Source organism: Struthio camelus, chromosome 4 (assembly GCF_040807025.1).
Source record: "Struthio camelus isolate bStrCam1 chromosome 4, bStrCam1.hap1, whole genome shotgun sequence".
NCBI lineage: Eukaryota > Metazoa > Chordata > Aves > Struthioniformes > Struthionidae > Struthio > Struthio camelus.
The window spans coordinates 22,499,220-22,519,146 of record NC_090945.1 but is presented as its reverse complement, the minus strand read 5'-3'; the positions used below and the strand labels follow the sequence as shown (position 1 = coordinate 22,519,146).

General features: G+C 37.9%; 1 protein-coding gene and 1 long non-coding RNA gene across 9 annotated transcripts in view; one reads left to right on the top strand and one right to left on the bottom strand.

Annotated features, from left to right (window-relative positions):
* Positions 1-19,524, top strand: part of LOC104138029 (uncharacterized) — a 94,191-nt gene extending 74,667 nt beyond the window's left edge. The window contains exons 4-5 of the long non-coding RNA XR_011140867.1: positions 142-192; positions 14,115-19,524. This is a non-coding gene — a long non-coding RNA (uncharacterized lncRNA). The remainder of the gene's footprint in view (positions 1-141; positions 193-14,114) is intronic.
* ARSJ (arylsulfatase family member J) overlaps positions 1-19,927 on the bottom strand; it is a 219,623-nt gene that overhangs the window by 25,492 nt on the left and 174,204 nt on the right. The gene's annotated exons all lie outside the window — the stretch shown is intronic.

Here is a 19,927-nt window from a genome sequence, read left to right as displayed (position 1 = left end):
AGTTTTGGAGATGGATGAAGTTTTTTTCTCTGGCTAAGGTCATTTGCCTTTTTGTTTCCTGTGTTAGGTATTATGCAAGAGATGGACCCATGTGCTTGAACATTACTAACATACTGCACTGTTTCTCTGGCTCCTCACCAGGTTTTTAAGGCTGTCCTGAGCATCTGAGGACTCATCATGAGCGCAGAAAATGTAAGTGTCTCCTGCATGGCTTTTCATTGCCATCATCACCCTATCTTAGAACGTGAACACAGAAACATAAAGTGCACTCTCCCACGCGAGTTACATATATTGATCTAGTGTGATCCATACAGGCACCATGGAGGTGGGAGATGAAGTACAGTCACTGGTTGGCTTTGGCTGTGCTATGCTTCGAATCAAATCCAGAAAAACAAAACAAGCAAACCCTCCCAACCCCAAGAGAATTATGTCTCAGAAGGGCAAGGACCACCAAAATAAATCTGTATTTATATTTATTTATATTTACAATAAACTTTTCTAGCATCCACTTTAATGTGATCTCTTTCCTTTGCTGAGGTTTCCTACTAGAAAAGACTGAAATATTTGGTATGAAGTCTGCAGTGTTTGGGCCATTTGCATAAAATGCTTTAATATCCTTCTAAAGGATGTGAAGTTGAATTTCTGCTCTGTGTCTAGTTCATTTGGACTCAGAATTGGAATACTTTCCAATACAAAGCCACTAACTTTTTTGCACTAGAGCACTGTAAACTTGGAATATTTCCATCCATGTCACTGCATTGAAGTTAAGTTATTAATTGGTGTAAAGGACAGCAGATTTTGATCCACTGGAGCTTTTGGGGGTGAGATAAGTTGACTACGAACATTAAAATCCAAACTGTCAAAAGATTCTTTTCCCAAAAGAAAAGTGTTTATGCAGGAATGTATTTTTAGCTTGGATCAGTGTAATAGGCACAATTTTCTGTATGACATTAGCAGCTGATAAGCCTAGAGCAGACGGCTGAAGGGAAATATTTTAATTCCATTCCTGCCTGGCCACTGTTGTATCAGCACCAACTGTTTCAGACATTTTTGCAGCATGGTAATATTTGCAAGTGTTTCCTTCAAAAATATGCATAATTTAATTCCAAAGATGCAGGACTGTTTTGACACAACGTATCAACTGCTACCAAACAGAGCAGATTCAGGCCATGCTTGTTCCATTTACTAAATTCAAAATTTCCCCATAGGCAAGCCAAGGAAATTAGGTGAGACAAGGGTTTTTTTTTTTGTACACTTTTTTTTAAAGCCTACTAGTATGGCCACGTACACGTGTTGCCAATAGATTGAAAGTTCAAGTGAGACAGCAAATTTATTTTCCATAAAAGAATAGTGGTAAAGAAAATAAAAACTTCTATGTCTCCCAGTAAACACCAAAACCTTACTTGGCATTCAGTATGCCATTATTTCCCTTCTAAATGGACACAAGATGGTTTTTTTTAAAAAACGACTTCCAATTATGTATATGATCATTCGATATAAATCATTTTAAAACAACTAGAACTGTTCTGCCATAGTTTTTGTTTGGACGGTGACTCCAATACAGTAGTTGCACTTTATAAAAATTAGGTCAGACAATACAACAGGTATGTATTCTACAGACTATTCTATCATCACTGTAGGCAAATGAATTTAAAAAAAAAAAGAGTAAGGTATTTTTGAGCATAGAAATTATCTTTCTGCATAGCTTCTTTAAAAGGCTAGGTACCTTTATATATAAAGGTAGCACTTATATATTTTGAATAGAAAAGGTGTTAAAAAAAAAAAAAAAAGAATCTCAGTTCTATCTTCTGAAAATTACAAGCAGTGCTCACTGAATTCTACTAAATTACAGTCCTGGGCTCAGAATCTGGCCAATTCCCAAAGATGTGTTATTGATGTTAAAGAAAAATGACCAAGAAAAATGCCGTTATATGAAAAATAGGAACTCTTGCCTGAGTGATTGACATTGCTGCTTCCAGTAATGCTGGTTTAAGTTAAAGGACTGACAATTTCCATTTTTGTACGATATAAACTTGGTGGTTTCAATCTAGTAATGCATTGCTTTTTCTTTCCGTCTTCATCATAAATTTTCCTTGAAGAGGAAGCAGAGTAGCTCTTACACACAATTAAGAATATTCATTGTTTATTCCTGAAACCAGGACTCACTTCTATCTGGTAACAGGTGACAATGCTATTTTGTCAGACATGATCCAAATGAAAATAAAGGTCACATTACTAATAAAAGCAGATATTAGTCGCAGCAGAGGAAACACCTGGAGCATGCCTGATTGGCCATCCCTAATCTTTAAAACCTTAAAGAGGCCCCTAAAGTAATTCTGGGGAAGAAAACCTTGCTGTTAAACTCCATATATGTCTGCTTCAAAAGACCTGAAAGCTTCAAAAGGTCTTTTAAGAGAATGCCCGCAAACGTCAATGAGGAAGAAATTCCTCTTTCTATTAAATCATGAATTTTTCTTTCCTCAGCAAAACAACTGAAGTAATAAGAATATTAAAAAGTACAACTGTACTTGTACTGTTGAATACTGTCAGGAGCTGTATTTGCATATTAGCTTTGCAGGCTTGTATATGATTTATAATCACCTTGATGTGATACAGACATTTTTTGTGAAGAAATATACTCCAGCAATTTTATCTTGCATGAGCCACAAGGCTCAGCCCAACCTATGGAGAAATTATGACTCATAAAAGACCTAATGTTCTGTGTTCACTTTTGGAAGCACATAGCTGAAGCTCTCACCAGGATAACCTAGTCTCCCGACTTGCACCAACCTTTAGCACAGAAGAAATGGGTACGGAGAAAGTTTTGTCCACTAACTTTGGTAATTTTTTGCCCCACTTCTTCAGAGAAAATAGAAAGAAAAGAAAATTTAAGATTAAACAATCAATCTACTCCTATCTTCGTTTCATAACTACAGATGACATCCAGTAACACGCTAGCGTACCAGGATACAGCATCGTGGTTTATTTGATGCTGTAATGCCCAAACCCGAGATAATTGTTTGATTTATTATGAATTAGGAACGAGAGGGAGAAGGGAGAGTTGAAAAACCTCAAAAGCAAACCAAACAAGACATTAAAAGTGCAAAGCTGAAAAGAGAACATAAAATTCCCAAATGATTTCCTTAACCAATTCTGAAAATATAGTCAGTAGACTGTTTCAATTTCCAATACAAAGTATTTGGAATAAATATACTTAAGCTACATGTTCTTCCGTTCTTAAAATACAACCTTGAGGAAAAAGAAGTAAAAGCAATTGGGTTCATTACATTTAGGCTGATTATTTTCATATGGCTATGATACATTTTTAAGGTGAAACTTATACATAGCAAATTTCATTACATTTGCAGACTTTGAATATGTGCTAGCAGAGCTGCTGCATGCGCTTCAGAGAACAGAGTTAGAATTCAAAATGAACTTAAACTGGAAGAATAGTATGAAGTAAACAGAAGGCATTTCCCTGAGAACAACTACAAAGTACTACCTTTAGGTAGGAACAACCAACTGCCCAAATAGAAGAATTATTTTTCTCTGAAGAAAAGATCTGGGGCTTCCTGTATAACCCAAACTCAATAGGAATCAGTAACATCCTGCTATTGTGAACAAAAAGCATCATCTTAGTGGGATGTAGAAAAGTAATTAAGTAAAACGTATGACATCCAGTTCAAAGTAAGGACGAAGCACAGCCATCACAAGTCGTCCAGGTCTGCCAGAGGAAAAAGACATACATTTGCTTCATATCCAAATATTCAGACTGGAGAAGGGACATACCTCAGATTTAGCTGCTCTCTTATTATCGTTTGGAGAGGCCCGAGTCCAGGCACTTTGACCTGAACTATTCCAGAACATGAGTGTTATGACAGCAACAAATCCATAAGTATAATTGGCTTGTTCTAATTTGCAGATTGCAGCTTAACTGGTAAAAACTGTACAAGATCTGTTGTTCTCCTGGTATCTTTTACACATGAACAATGAAGAGTCATACGGTCTTTCATACACAGATGCTTTGGCCAAGTTTTCTGCTGAGGTCAATTTATGCCTATAAAGGGACTGATGTACTGCCTCCAATTACTCCACAGTGAAAGTACTCTAGAAGCTTTGGGATTTAGCACAGAATATCCAGTCAGTACTGGTGAAGCCTCAACTGGAACATGCTGTCCCATTGCGGATGTCACTTTTAGTGAAAAATAGGCCCACACAGAAAAGGTCTGGAGAACATTAAGAATTATCAGATGTATGCAAACCAAGATCTACAAGGACAGATGAAGAAAAATGATTTTGCTCAAGCTAGAGAAGGAAAAAGTAGAGACATGATAATAGGCTTCGGACATATAGGAAATTATCGCTTTACTAGGGAATCGACAAGAGATCGCGGGCTTAAACTGCAGCAAGAAAGATAGACAATTTTAAAATTATAAAACTCAAATTACAGCTAAGTCAGCCTAGAAAAACTACGGAAATCTTTGTTGAACGATTTTAGGAACAAGTTACTTGAACACATTTCAAGAATATTTTTCGTTGTATTTTCCTAAAGGAGAATGGACTAGATAATTTGTTAAGATTTCTTAAATCTGTTTTCCAGAGGTATCCGTATGGAGCTGAAACAGTAAGTGCAAGTTTGTTTGCTCTGTTCCAAGCTGGCCAGAAGTAAGCTGGTCTCAGTGCAAAAGCCATACAGAAATATCAACAGAGCATTAGCTGTGCTTACGCCAGTAAGTCCAGCTGAGATTCCCTTACGCATAGCTCACTTTGCTGTGCAACAAAAGCAGCTCAGAAACAGTGTCTATAGAGGAGAAAAACACTCTGAGCAGCATGGTGTTTAATTTGTTCTTTTACCATAAAGAAGACAAGTGACACCCCACTACTGGAACGCTGGCAACGTCCACCTCAGCCAAGTCCAGCCAACCTAGCCACTGTGAAGGGTTGAACCCAGGATCCTATAAAGTGAACATCTGCTTTACTGAAGACACCTTGTTCTCCTATCAAATTGCAAACTGAAGTGTAACAAAGTTCCCTACACAGCTAAGACATGTTGGCTGCAGCAGAGAACTAAATTCCAGGACTTGCAGTAAATCAGTGAAGCATGGTTTGGTTTGAAGGAGAGAAGGGGGGGAAAAAAAAAAGTGAACTTAAAAGGTGAATAATCTTGCCTATACATAATATCACATATCGTATCTTGTCATATATACCCAGAACCCCCTGAACTGTTTCCAAGTGCCTTAGATTTGTTTTCTCTTTAAAAAAAATTCTTAGGACTAGCATCACAGCCTTTGTAAAGTTCCTTCTCTACCTTTTTCTTCTAGTCTTAAAATGATATACAGATAGAAAGGTTTAAATATCAAATATTTATTAGAAAATCTCCTTTGATAGCAGGCTTTTAAAGTGTTTTTAAAAGGTATTTTCAGACCTGTTCAAGGATTGTTATCTATGTTGTTTTTTAAAGAACATTTACTACTGTGGTCAACCACAACTAATTCGACCTTAAAATAAGGCAAGTATAAGTGTGCTTACCTTCCAGATACAAGAGCTTCATGCATGCCAGCAATCGACTCAGACAGGAACAGAATTTATGCTCTTACTAAAGAAGCATGGAAGTTACTATTCAGGCAAAGAAATACCTGAATAATTAGAGAACGGACTAAGCGACAGCATGATGCCATTCCTCCTTGGGAAGGAGACTTGGCTTGGTTCTGCCTTTGCCTGGTGCAAGGGACAGCTGGCAAGGGGAGAAATAAAGCAAATGGATTAAGTGTGGGCGGCTCAGTCACCTGGCCTTGGAAGCAGACTGAAGGCTACAAAAGGAGAACCTTATGGGCCAGTAACCAGGAAAGCCTTGAAGATGTGTGGGAGGCTGCAATGGCTTAAAACTGATCCTGGGACAACCTGAAAGGCTTAAGTTGCGTTTTGTTTGCTTTTTGAGTTTTTACTAGGATAGTGTGAAAAAAGCCAAAGAGGCCTCCTGGAGGACAGGGAGAGAAAATGTTGCACAGAGAACCAGTATTACCATGGATGTTCTGTGCTTGTTCCCCTAGAAGGATGGCAGATCGCAGAAGGAACGGGCAACTGGGTCAAATAAATAAATGCTGTTAAAATTTCCCAAGTCTCCCCTGCCCCATATCTGTAATAGCAATGTCATAAGACGGTTCAGTGCTGCAGACAGGCAAACTGAAGCTTGGACAAAGTTATGTTGGCTGTCTGCGGCCATAAAGGCAATTCAGGAGATTTAGACCAGATCAGGTGTGGCAAACCTTACAGTATGCTCTACTCACTCTTTCACTTCTCCTCTAGCCCCAATAAATAAACCTGTCATTATCCTTCTTGAAAGGACTTTTCCTCTATAATGTGACTCTTCATTTGCTCTTTGTTTCTCTAGCTCTCAGAAAGCATGCACAGTAATACTCAAAGAATTACACTCTGCACATTTTTACACAGAGGGGGAATAATCACATAATTTAAGTATTTTTGAATTGCCTCCTCAGAGATGTCCATTTATCTCCACCAAATTTGACTATATGGGGTCCCAGTTTTGGTGCTCTCATTTGTATGCAAGTTAGATACCTACCTGAAGTAGGGCCTATGAGACAGCTTGACTACTCCTTAAGAGGTGAACTTGCATTAAAAAGGCTGCTTTTCATGGTGCCAGACATGTTATATTAAATTACCACTGTTTCTCTTACACAAAACTTATAAATACCAAAATTAATGTTGGACATGAAAGCCTGAATTTGAAAACATTCAACATGTTTTTTCCCATTTGTATGGGAAATTATTCCATACAATAATTCAAACTAGCGATTCCCGTACAGGAGCTTGTTCTTAAGTTTATAGCTACCATCAACCTAACCACATTCAGTGTTAATTACTAATAAAAATACCTCTTTACACATAAGTTTTCCTACCACTATGCCTACGCTCATCTTTTTATTTTCTTAGACACACATACATGTACAAGAGAAACATAAACCAAGAAACAGCTTTCTCCTAATTAACAGGGAAGGAAGAGAGATTGATCATCATTTTTCTTCCCTGTTGTGAAAGGTGCTCTCTCCCTGCAATGAGAGATTCCAATAACACAGAAGTGGGCAAACAATCCCAAGGTCAGAAAATAATTTGTCATCTTGACTGAATGCTTACATTTTTTCCCCTGTATCTTCTTCTGATCCTAAATGATTTATTATGATGATTAATAGTTTTCTAAGGACCAGAAGTGTCAGAAGAAGAAAACTATAGCATAAAAACGTTTAGCACTCTGATTTTTCTCAAGACACCACAGACTGTAACTTGGATATTAGGACCACCAAAACAAAATAACCCATGAACTTCATTTTCCCTTAGCTATGTTGACTCATCGTGCTTAATGGTAATAAAACATACATTTTTGTTACTGAAGTGAGTAGAAATGACTCAGTTACATACAGGAAGTATATGTTGAGTAATAAAGTATCATCTTCATTTGACTTTTTTTCAGAGTCAAAAGCACTGTAGGGACTTATACAGCAGAGCTACATGTACACAAACAAAGTCTTCAAATCAACTTACTGGCAAAGATCATGGCAAGTTAACGAATGCAGCATGAGAGATACCGTTAGCATGAATACAGGCCATTAAACTCGGGTGCACTTCAAGGTTACACTAGTAGAAGCAGGAATAGGAGCAAAAAGATGCTGAAGAAAACCACTTGGCTTCTAGTGACAACATGGATAGGAAGAATCTTGGGATTAGCGTAGAAAACATAACACACTACTTGAGCTACATTTTCCCAGTGGAAAATAGTCAAGGTTTCACATGGCGGAAACATACTATTATATACCGAAGGCTCACACTACAAAGCAAGCAGAAGCATTTCTGCACTAATCGCCTCTGAAAATATTTGACTCCTCCAAAGGAAAGCTAAAGAGCCTGCTGCTGCAGGGCTCCACTCTGCAATCAATTCAATCCTGGCAAGAGTCATTCTCCAAAGCTACGTTATAACCAGGTAAAATGGTGGTGAAATTTCAAACTAATACCAAGTGTAAGAAAATACAATCTTCTAACAATGGAAACCCAATAGATAAGCCATATAATTGTGTCTGATGGCAAAAAGATACAAAAGATTGAAATCAGCCCAGAATCTTAAAACTTAGAGATGCTACATGCAGTTTCACAGTGGGAAGCACATTACTGCCAAAGGTTATAAAATGAAATCTGTGACAGAGTAAAGACTCAACAAGGCTATAATGGTGCCAAACAGTATTACCTAAGCTCTTAATCATTACATACGACTGCAGCATTTACAGTACATATATCTAATGTTACTAGGATGGCCAAATATTCCTGTTTATCACAGAGACTCTTTATTTTTAATTTTAAAATAAGTCTTTTATATTCTGCAACATAAAAGGGCCAGAAGTATATTGTTTCAAATATAAGAGCCGAGGAAACATTATCTTCCTTATGTACTATATACCGAGCTGAATTCTCATTTTCCTATTAAATTGAATTCCATATTGTAACAGGAGGAACAATGACATTAGGATGAAGGAAGACAGAAATCTCAAATTGTGTAACAGCTTCAATGAAGAACATACCCAATGTAAAAATCTCTCTATATTTAGTACTGCATATATTTCCAGCATAGCTCTGGTAAAAGTACAGACAACTATTCAGAATTTCAGACGCAATACTGAATTTAATGGCTTTATATTCTACGTATGCTATATATAGTGTGTGTGCATATACACATACACACACACACATATATATAAATAATGTTACGTATGCTATTCCAGTATGCTATGATCGTAAAGAAACAAGACTTAATAGAGCTAGTGATAGTTTAGGATGGTCAGGAGGGCCAGAAACCAAGCAGAAAAACATTTTTTACATGGAGTACTTCTAGAGGCAGAGAAGGCAGACAGCAGTAAGCTGCTCCCTTATTTTTCCAAGAATTATTGGTGTGGCAAATCAGAATCGTAAAATAATTCTAGGTCGGAAGGGACTTTTGGAGGTCATTTGGGCCAACTCCCTACATAAAGCAAGGCTAAGGGCCAAGCTAAATCAGGTTGCTCAGAACACCCTCCAGTTGCATTTTGAATCTCTCCAAGAATGGAGATCCCACAGCCTCTCTGAGCAGCTTGTCCCAGCGTTTGACCGCTCTCATGTTTTCCTTGTATCTAATAGAAACTTCCCTTGATGCACAACCTGTGGCTGCTGTCTTTCATCCTTCCGCTGCACGTCTCCGCAAGTGGCTGCTTCTGCCTTCTCCGTACCTCCCAGCAGCTGAAGACAGCAATTAGATTCCCGCCCGCCCCAGCCTTCTCCAGATTGCGCAGCAACCACCTCAGCTCTCCCGCCTTCGCCTGCTGTGACCTGAGTTGAGAAAACTGATGGAAAGCACTCTGTACCAGTGTAAATTCTAGAAGCAGACTGCAAATTAAAATCAACTGCAAATGAAGGTAGTACACAAGTCCAAAAAAACCCCTGCTCTAAGCATAGTAACCTCTGCTCAGTAAGCATACCAGAATACCTTTCTGTGAAGTCTGTTTTGAAAAAAAGAACGTGCAACAGTTAAGGAAAGAGAGCTGCAAAATACGCTGCGGTCATTAAGGAAATCACCAAACTGATTTCATCAGTTGACTCTTTAAAAAAAAGGTTATTTTTCAGCAGCAGTATGAAAATGCTCATGAAACAGCTTTCCTACATTTTCTGATACTGATAACTCGGTACAGTTAGGGAAATCTGAAAAAAAAAAAAACAAAAACCAGTCTAGATTTCAGTTTCTTCACTATTTTGCTATGCTCTCTTACTTCCAGGAGCAAATAAGCAATAAAAGAGAGTTCTAAGCGTCAAAATGCCTCTGCTATGTAATGAAAGCTGGCAGGAGGCCGAACTAGATGACCTCCAGAGGTCCCTTCAAACCCCAATTTTTCTATGATTCTATGATCTATAATACATGAAGACTAAAATTAAGTATATGTGACAGTAAGTATTGTTTTGACAAAGTTTACCCCATTCACAGAGACATTTTGTGAGGTAACAGTATACCTGCTAGAGTATATCTACTCTAAAGAAAAAAGGAAGAACATAGTCTGAGGAAATTAACTTTCTCCCCTCCAGCCATCTTCAATTTTTCTTCAAATTTGTAATTATCTCCTTGAAAGCAGGAGAAAACTCACTTCTTACGTAAGCTGATTATCACAAGGATTGCTTCTACAGTAGTACTCCAGTACCCACTTACATTTTAAGAAAATCTGCATCACATTATTTATCTCATGATGGTACAATATTCTCTATCAGAGAAGAAACTGAAAAACCATAACTGGAGGGAAAGATGAGCTTAATCTTAAAATGGACACAAGAAATTTATCTAGAAAACAGATAATATTCTGATAAATTGATATATTGGAAGTCAAATGTACTGTAAAATGCTGAATTAATATTTCACATTAATTATTTATTTCACATAGTCCTAACTGATTAGTTTTATATATTGCTTAATAGCCAGTGATGCCACTTTTTAAAATAAAAAAAGATGCTGTTTTTAATATGAAATTTTCTCTAAGAAGAACAGAAGGATAACACACTTAGTCTTTCTTGCTTTTTTCCCCCACTTTACTCTCGATGGTTATCCAGCTACTACTTTGTGGATGCTAAGCAAAAATCTGGGAAGCATTCAGAAAGCTAATTAAATGCAATTATGAGGGATAAATAAAACATATGACCCAATACCCTCAGAATCTGCCGACCTGGTAAAGAGAATACTTCCCAGAACCCAGTTAGGATGGGAAAGGAATTAAAATTTAAAGCGGGAAGGGTCTTGAGATCTTTCTTAAAAAAAATAAAAATAAAGGCTAAATAAAAGCAAAGCAATATATTTACAATCTTGTATTTCTCTATAATCAGATTAAAATAGCATTAAGAAATAAGTGTAGGGTTGTAGTTTTTGTATTAAATAATAGATTTTTTTAATTATTACAAGAAAAAAAAATCTTTCAACATTTGAATTGAACATCGGACCACGGGAAATTCTGATTTTCCACTGTCCATCATGAAAACTTTCCGTTTGCCATCACTCAGCTATAACGCAGCAAACACTTAAGAGCCTGGTAGCCTGGCAAGATGTACTGCAAAGTCTGTCTTTTACTTAATGACAAAGTAAACTGAGACAGAAGGAAGTCTAGGCCTGATTCTAGATATCTGCTGAAGTTTGGGGCTTTAAGCAATGCTAAGATTTGAGGGACCTTCTTTTGTACCATTTTTAGTATCTTTTAAAGCTTCCAAATACTGGAATAAACATTTCCATATTTATGTTCATAAATCTTAATAACTAAATACAAAGCACATTTCTATTACTCATTATATGCACTGTAATGCAGGCATTGGGCTGCCCTTCCATCCAAGGCATGGGAGGGGAACACACATTTGGGGCATCAGATCGAGGGCCGTGCTGAGCTCCGTGCGCTTGCTCTCGCTCCTCTGTGCGCAGGGACCCCCCAGGTAACCCACCTTCTGGTTCCCCTGGTTCAGCAGCCTTCCCCCTCCCTCCCAGCACCCCGTCTCTGGGCCAGACACGGCTCCTCAGGGGACCACGAACAACCATCCATAAACGCTACAGGCCGTGACAGAGCAACAGAGATGTCACGGCACAGATGCGTTTACTAATCAGGTGTTTCAGTGTGCAATTGGGTGTAGGCTAACGTTTGGTTTCTGTATATTGATTTTCCTGCCCCTAGGTTGAAAATAAAGGCTGTATGGCCACAGGACACCGACAACAATAAAGTCTACTTCTTTAGTGCTTATCATCTAAAAGGATCTCTTAAAATACAAATCTGGGAAGATAATATCACATTTAAAACATACAAAAAGGCATTCATTTACTCTAGATTTGTTTTCTAACTCTAGCAATGCCTTTATTTATTGTTTTTAACCTGCAGCTTGATACTTTGGTGATAACAGCCTGAATGAATAAGCAGGTGGTAGCGTGGCACTGTTACTTAACAAATTACAGGTGCAATTGAACTAGAATTCCAAAACATGTGTCGCTTAATTCTTATTCTGAGCCAGTAGGTCCAATTTTCCTATTTCACTCACAACCACAAAAAGTCAAAAGCTATTTTAGTCAAAACATCTTTTGATGTTTAACATCTTGGTTAAAATATCTTTCATATTAACATTAATGGGAAACATTTAAAATATTATCTTGATTCCCTTCTAAACTGTTCATACTGCATTTCAGACTACCAATTTACAGTTACAAAGACAAGCTGAGGTTATTAGTTAGATCTACTAGGTTTTAGCCAGGGAAACTAATAAACTGTGTAGATTATTACAAAAAGAAGACTAATGACATAAAGAAAACACACACATGCTACAGAGGATCACTTATGCCCAGGAACAACCTTTGATTAACTTGTAATATTTACAGTAACCTAATAAATCAATGCTCGCTGAAATTACTTCATTCATTTTAACCATACATCTAAACCTAAGCAAACTCGCCCCACCTCCAAGTACAAAACTGCCTATGGATCAGTACCTCAAAGCAAAAAATACAGAGAAAATACATGGAAATCTTAAAAAGAATTACCATTAGGGACTTAGGAGAAAGCACTAGCTACTCACACCACAAGAACCTGTACTAGTCTGGAGTAAAACATGAGAAAAACAGTGTGATGTATCATGCACCAAAGATGCAATTGCTTATGTGTGTCAAATTGTATATGTTAGCAAATATTAATATTTTAGTTTGTTGTGGCATCTGGCAATTTCCACAAAAAATTATAGACTCTTCATATAAAAATGAATTCATGGCAATTACTCCTGCACATGAAAATAACACAACTCCTCCAAAATTAAAATTGATTATTGTATGAGTTTGCCAAGGAAAAAAAAAATCCAGAAGATAATCACAAGTTCCATAAATTTAGTGACTTAGACCACTCACCTTTCTTGACATATAGTAATATAGAATATATGTTCCAACTTTTCATTTCTCATATTTTACTACATATTCTTGTGTGCCTGTTGCACATTAATGAAATATTACTCTACGAATATGAAATATTACTATCAGAACGTACTTAATTCTATGGGGACTGCTTTGCTAGACACATATCATGAGAACAAAAATTAGAGTCACATTCAAAACAATTTCAAGAATCACTGAACATTTTACGTTACAAGCTAAAGATCTCCAGCACCACAAAACAATATTGCATTAACATGATCAGAGGCCCTGATTCTACACATCAAATACAAAACTGACTAAAAGCCAAAAGTGCAGAACAACTCAAAACCAGAACTAAGACGCAAACAATTATAAAAACAAAACCCTGGGTCTGGTATTATCACTGAGATAACAGGCAAGAAAGTCAAGTCGATGGATCTTTCTCCTCTTTTGACCTTTTGCCCATAAAGCTGGCAAATCCTTCCATCATATGGAAAGCACTTTGATGAAAACATGAGTTTAATTCATGAAATATCATTCATGAATGGCAGCAATATGCATGATCAATTACAACGCAAATATATCAGGAACAGTGTTGAACAAGCAGAACTCTAGGTTTTTTAAGTCTCATTTTTCCAAGGAACATCATTTCCTTTTTCCAGAAAGCATGACTTAAAAGAAAAAGTTAAAAGTCTATAGCTTAAAGTCCTCTTAGTACTGATAATTTACAATCAAAGATTTTGTAAATTTATTTCCAACTGCATTTCTTTAACTTAAGTTACATGATTTAGATAATCTTATAAAGTCGCCTTACAAGCAGCAGGCCTGAACTATCAAACAGTGTTCTTAAAAGAAATGCTACCAAAAACTGATGCAAGAAAAAAGTTATCACGACCTATACTGTGCTTTGCTACTCCCGCCATGTTTTTTTTTTAAATCTTTATTGCTTGTATGTAGTTTCCTTTTCAAATGTTTTCCTCCAAATGCTCCTTGTAAAGCAAATTAGTAATTATGGTGATATGAACAGACTTTGTATAGTTTAAGACTATAGAGTACTTCACTAACTGGATCTAGCTCTTTAGAAAGAGCAGAGGATAGAAGAGACACAAAGCAAAACAATAAATGGAAGTTCTTACATTTAATTATTTATTCCTTCTCTACATATTTCCAGGAACCCTCACACGCTGCTTATATATGGACAACGTCATCCTAAGTGGAAGATGTATAACAAGAACATGGAAAAAGATACCTCAACATCTTTGGCAGCAGTCCTACAAATTATGTTGAGAGAAGTCAACAGAAATAAATAATTACTTACTGCAAGGGTTACGAAGGCCCAGAGGAAAAAAATCTTGAAAATTTTCAGAGAAAATGAGGCTATGGAAAAAAAGAATTCTTAGGAGAAAGCTGAAGTGAAGCTTTCATGCAGACTACTTTCTTTCAGAATGCACACTGAAATAATTTCTAGTGTATTGTTTAAAATTATTTTATTAACACTCTCTTTCAGAACGCCTTCTGTAGTTAATAAGTACTTCCAATGAATCACAGAAAAACACGAGCTGGAAGAGAAGGCATCCAGTTCAACTCTCTTCCCTAAGAGAGACTCAACTACACTATATAACTCCTAAGATACTTGTCCTTGTCTGATCTTAATGACTGCCAACAAAGAAACTCAGCAATTTCCCAAAGCAACCTATTCCAGTGTATCACAATCTTTACCATTTGAAAGTTTTCCCTACTATCTAACCTGAAGTTTCTATACCCAAGGAAGCTCGTGACTTTTTGTACCATCCACCTTGACACTGAAAACACATTATCTCCTTTCTCTTTGCTATAGATTTTAACATACTGCAAGACTGTTACCACGTTCTTTCTCATTTTTCTCTTCTTTAGACTAAACAACTCTATTTCTTTTGATCTTTTCTCCACAGTCATCTTTCTGAGATCTCTGATCACCCTTATATGGAGGCTATCCAATAATGCACGTTGCTTTTGGAGAGCAATGCCCAAGTTTGGGCACAAGTGCTCCTGCTATTGAGCAGAAAGGCAGCTTCACACATCTAGTAGGCTCCCTTGTTTATACAAACTAGTATGATGTTTGCCTTTTTCACAACATCATGACATTGCTGACTTACATTCAGTCTATGATTCCCTGGAATCCCAGCTACTTTTCTAAAGGAACTGCTGTATAAGCAGTTGTTCACCATCCGCTGCTTGTGGAGTTGTTATTCCTGCTCCAGCATAGTGTCTTCAGCTTATGACTGCTTAATTTAATTCTGTTTTTTTTCCCCTCTAGACTATTTCTCCAACTTGTCAAGATGATTTTGACTATCACTGCAGTCCCTTAATGCTGGCAGTCCCTCCTAACTTGGTGGTATATTTAATCAGTACACTCTCTTTCATCATCCAGGCTCTTAGCAAAAACACTGATCCGAACTGAAATCAGGACTAACAACTGCCAGAGTTTCTTTACTTCAAAGCATATACAGAAACAGGCCATCCCTTGATACTTCCAGATGACATACTGTAGTCCTTCCTATTTTGTTAATTAGGAAATAAGGTATATAAATAATGGAGTGTCCCATGCTTTTTCCAGCATTTTTTCCTCTAGAACAATAAATTTCTTCAGAACATGCATTGTAACATTAGACTTCTCTCGGAACAACTAGATTCCTCAGCTAAACGCACGCGTGCTTTTGGGCAGGGGGACTACAAGTACCTAACAAAGAGTTCTTCTTGCGCTCAGGCATCTCACCAGGGCCTTGCTGTGGAGCAGGGGCTGTTGGACTTGCTTTATGCCAAGATCACCACAGGGTTAAAGTTGATGGAATTTATGCTCAAAAAGCTGCTCCCCCATCAGATGACACTGTACCAGATCCTCCTTGCAGAGATTAAAGCTCTGAGAGACCACTTTGTCCTTTGGAAGAGAGGTGGTGGAATGGGCTTGCCAGAGAGACCAGCTTCCCCAGTGGGTTGCTGCCAGGCTGCCCCTAGACAGCAGAGGAGATGGAGACCACTGACACCTCCATCACGGGACTTTGTCAACACACAGTGGCCCCAGGTGCAGGCAGCATGCCTGGCTGGCAATCGTCTCCTTTGGAGGAGTTTACCCTCTGAGAGTATCTGGCGTAGACTCATCCCTTTGCTTGGCATCTCACTAATGCCCAACTGGTTTGAGGCCTGCTTGGGGCACAGAAGGGCCCCAAGATCCCGTCAGGTGTGTGGGATCCTCCATTTCAACTCAGAGCATACATGATATCTTCCCAGTCGCACACTACTGTACCACAATGCTGACGAGATCATTATGCACCCAGGAGGCAAGGGAAGAGGGCTTACCCAAAAGTCTGAACCCCCAGAATACAATATTTCTGTTTGCTTCCAAGCCAACTGCACTGCTTTCAATTCAAAACATTTTAACTTTCTTCTATTTTATTTCTGTTTGACCAAATAACTTAGTTTGCTGAGATACTGTCATTTACAAAGGTAAATTATGTGTATCATTACCAAGAGAATGCACACAAACTAGTGATATGTAAATATAAGCAATACGTATACAGATAGATAACTTGCATGTAATTATTTATTTAAAAAATAACACTGATTGTGCTCACTTATTACATATAATCTGTTTCCGTCTGGTTTAGATGAACAAATTCTGCAAACTTCATTTTATCCCAGGGGAAAAAGGGGATTTATTTTAACATTTCTCAACATCTTACAGCTCTACATTCCATCCATAATGCAGAGTTTACTCTTGAGAGTATAAGGTTTCTATGATTCACAAGAATTCACTCTAAAAGGGAGTTCAAATTCTTTAGTGATCTGTAACCTGACCATGCCTTGGTTTCTACAAATACAGATCCCTGGACTTCTATAGGTCAGGATCCTTCCTGCGGCCCAAAAGGATTCTAGTGCACATAGTGGTGCTATGGTTACAAGTCTGATGGTAATCAGGAAAGCAGGGGCCTAGAAGAGGAAGCAGTTGACCCTTGCCTTCATAACGCCAAAAAAAAAAAAAAATTGTATTTTTATATGTGTATATATATATATAGCATATTATGACTAGATTCCTTTTTTTAATTATCATTCTGTTTTATTTTTCAAATTCCTCTCCTAAAGTATCAGTAGAGTAAATACAAATACATCGTATAATACCTTCACTAGAATTGGGTAGGCTGCCTAAACAGAGCTCCATCAAGGCACATAGTCTTTTTGTCTCAGCAAAAGGAAAGACTCCTCCTTTGGTTATAAATTTTCAAAATTTCCTAAAAAAACTCTGGGAAACTCTCCACACTTTGACTATGCTTCAATACTCCTTCATTTATAAAGGAGACCAGTGTTCATGATAATTAAATTCACGAGTCATCAAAGTAAGCAATACACATCTGACCACGACAAATCCATCTTTCACCCTCAGTCTCATCAATCTACACATCAATCAACTCATAGACACATACACATTCACAAGAACTTCACACAGAGAGTATCTTAGATTTTCTTAATAAATTAGATGACTGTACTGCTCAGTAAATCAACCTCTTCTTAAACTCTACTACCAAACATAATCTGTAAAATTATTCATGAAATGAAAATCATCAGGGTTATTAACACACATACAACAGCCGCTCTAGAAGAGCTTGACCAACAGACTGCTGGACACAGGCTGAGTATCCCTGTGCTGTTCTTATACCTTTTTCCCATCATCTGATTCTAGCCACTCTCATAAACTGGCAGTGAGCTGGGTGGACCTGAAGTCTGAGCCACTACCACTCTTTTTGTTCTTCTACGTAACTTACAATAAAAACTAGCTTTCACCTCAGTCCTAGTTTAAAGCTAGGTATCCTGAGCTATTCTAATTAAATGATTTAGCTTATCAAGACCTGCCTGTTACTTTTAAGGAGAAAATTAACAAGAATCCTGCACCACACAATGCAATTGATTTGGAGGACCAAAGTGGAATACAGCTTGTGTTTTCACTCATATCTTTTAGGAGGGAGAGAAAAAAAAAAGCAAACAAACACGCCTGCAGTCTTTCTATAATTCATCAACTGGTCAATAATCGCTCAAGTATATGCAGACCACTGCCTTGCTCAAGCGAGCACAGAGCAACAATAGTGGTAGGTCTTCAGAAAACACTGATAATCAAATTTTCAAACCAGCTGTAGGAACTCAGCAGGAATTCCAGCAGTCCCACAAGCAGCGCAAGCCAGAGCAAACTGTCTCACCCAGGTCACTTCTCCAATCACAGTTTTGCAGCTGCAGAGCAAGGGCTGAATTGCTTCCCAAGCACCGCTTCCCTTACCTCCCTGCTTTGGCCCCAGCACAGCCTGCCGGGAGAGCAGATCACATGTGGCACTAAGCCCCCTGGCTCACACTTTTCTTCTGTTCCCAAGATTCATCGCAGCTGCAAGCCCTTCCCCACACCCATAAATAAAGCCCAAGATAAAAAAAAAAAACAAAAACAAAAACACATGGAGCCTAGCCTTATTATCAGGTTAAAAGCAATAGCTTTAGATAGAGTGAATGGGAAAATAGGTATTGCTGGTGGAAAGTAATGCAAAGCAAGAAAAGAAAGTAGGCCAAAGCCTCAAGATCAGGACATGAGAATACAAACAAGGAGGAGTAGAAATGGTCAGAAAGACTTACCAGCTCTTGTGCCATGGTATAGCATGAAAGGAAAAAAAAAAAAAAAAAAAAAGAACTAACCCTGACACTTTTCCTTCAGACTACCTCCTTTCCCCCATTCGTTCTCTCACATAGGAGAGCTACCAAAAGAAGGATCTCTCTGCTAGCACAAATCCTAAAGGGACTGCCTGGAGACCTGCAAAAAATGTAGAACATTCAATCTCTTTGCCTGAAGTCTTTCATTTGGCAACATGAGTCAGTACTCCCTAATGACTTGATTTACACAAGTTCCTCTGTTTTTTATAGATCAGTCAGGTAATGTTTTGAACATATTAAGCACGGTATGCATATTGGGAGGCATGTCGCATCCTAGGTGGGCCTTCAGTGGACAAGCAGGACTCTTAGGCCTGAACTAACACATCTCGGAATTCAAGAATTAACAGCACTTCTACGGGATGAAATGTTTTTGAGTCCTGGCCCTTTAATTATGGTACCTTTAGTAAGAAAGCATTAAAAGTAGTTATCACCAGTTTTTTCTTCAGCTAGAAGAGATAATAGTATCCTTCTGGATCTGCCTCGTTAATCCTCTATCCAGACCTGTTAAACCCTCACCATTTCCTTCCCTTATTTCTCAGTCATGCAGAACAGTCCTTTCCCTCTGTTGCTCCTTTTTCCCAAAGCAAAGCAACAAGAAAAAAAATGTTCTAATGGTTTTAGACCAGCAGACATTAAGAAATTAAAATGAACTATAAGCAAATGTCTTTTTTCCTATGAAAGGTTCCAGAAACAAAGTAGGCAGATTTTCATAATTATTTCCTCCCAATGAGCTGATGAAAAGAGCAGGGTTCCTAAGAACATGTTCACCTTTTCTTTTATATATATATAAAATAATATATATGACCAGTTTATGCATGCATACATATATGTTTAATAAAGGATTAAAATAGTTAAACTGAGTTACTTCTATTCCTTACTTCATTTTTACTCTTTTTAGTGTTTGGACAACTCCTCCAATCTCCAGGAGGCTAACACAGTACCCTGGTCCCCCTGGAACCCAATCGCACCATTCCTGCAACCACTGCGTGAGTCACTGCAGCGCAGCATGACGTTCCCTTTGTGAAGCATGGGTTCCCAAACCACCATCCACAGAAAGCTGGCTGGCTACATGCTGCTGGCATTGCTCCTTACTTCCAACTGTTATATGACTTTAAAGACAACCGTAATGCATTAAATGCTATCCTGATATTAATTTCCCTTGTAAGCTATTACTTCAGTTGCCACAGGGCAACTACGTTCTTGGGAATGAGTAAGTAGGTGTCGCAACACAAACTCTCTTCTAAGATACAGTCCATATTCAGA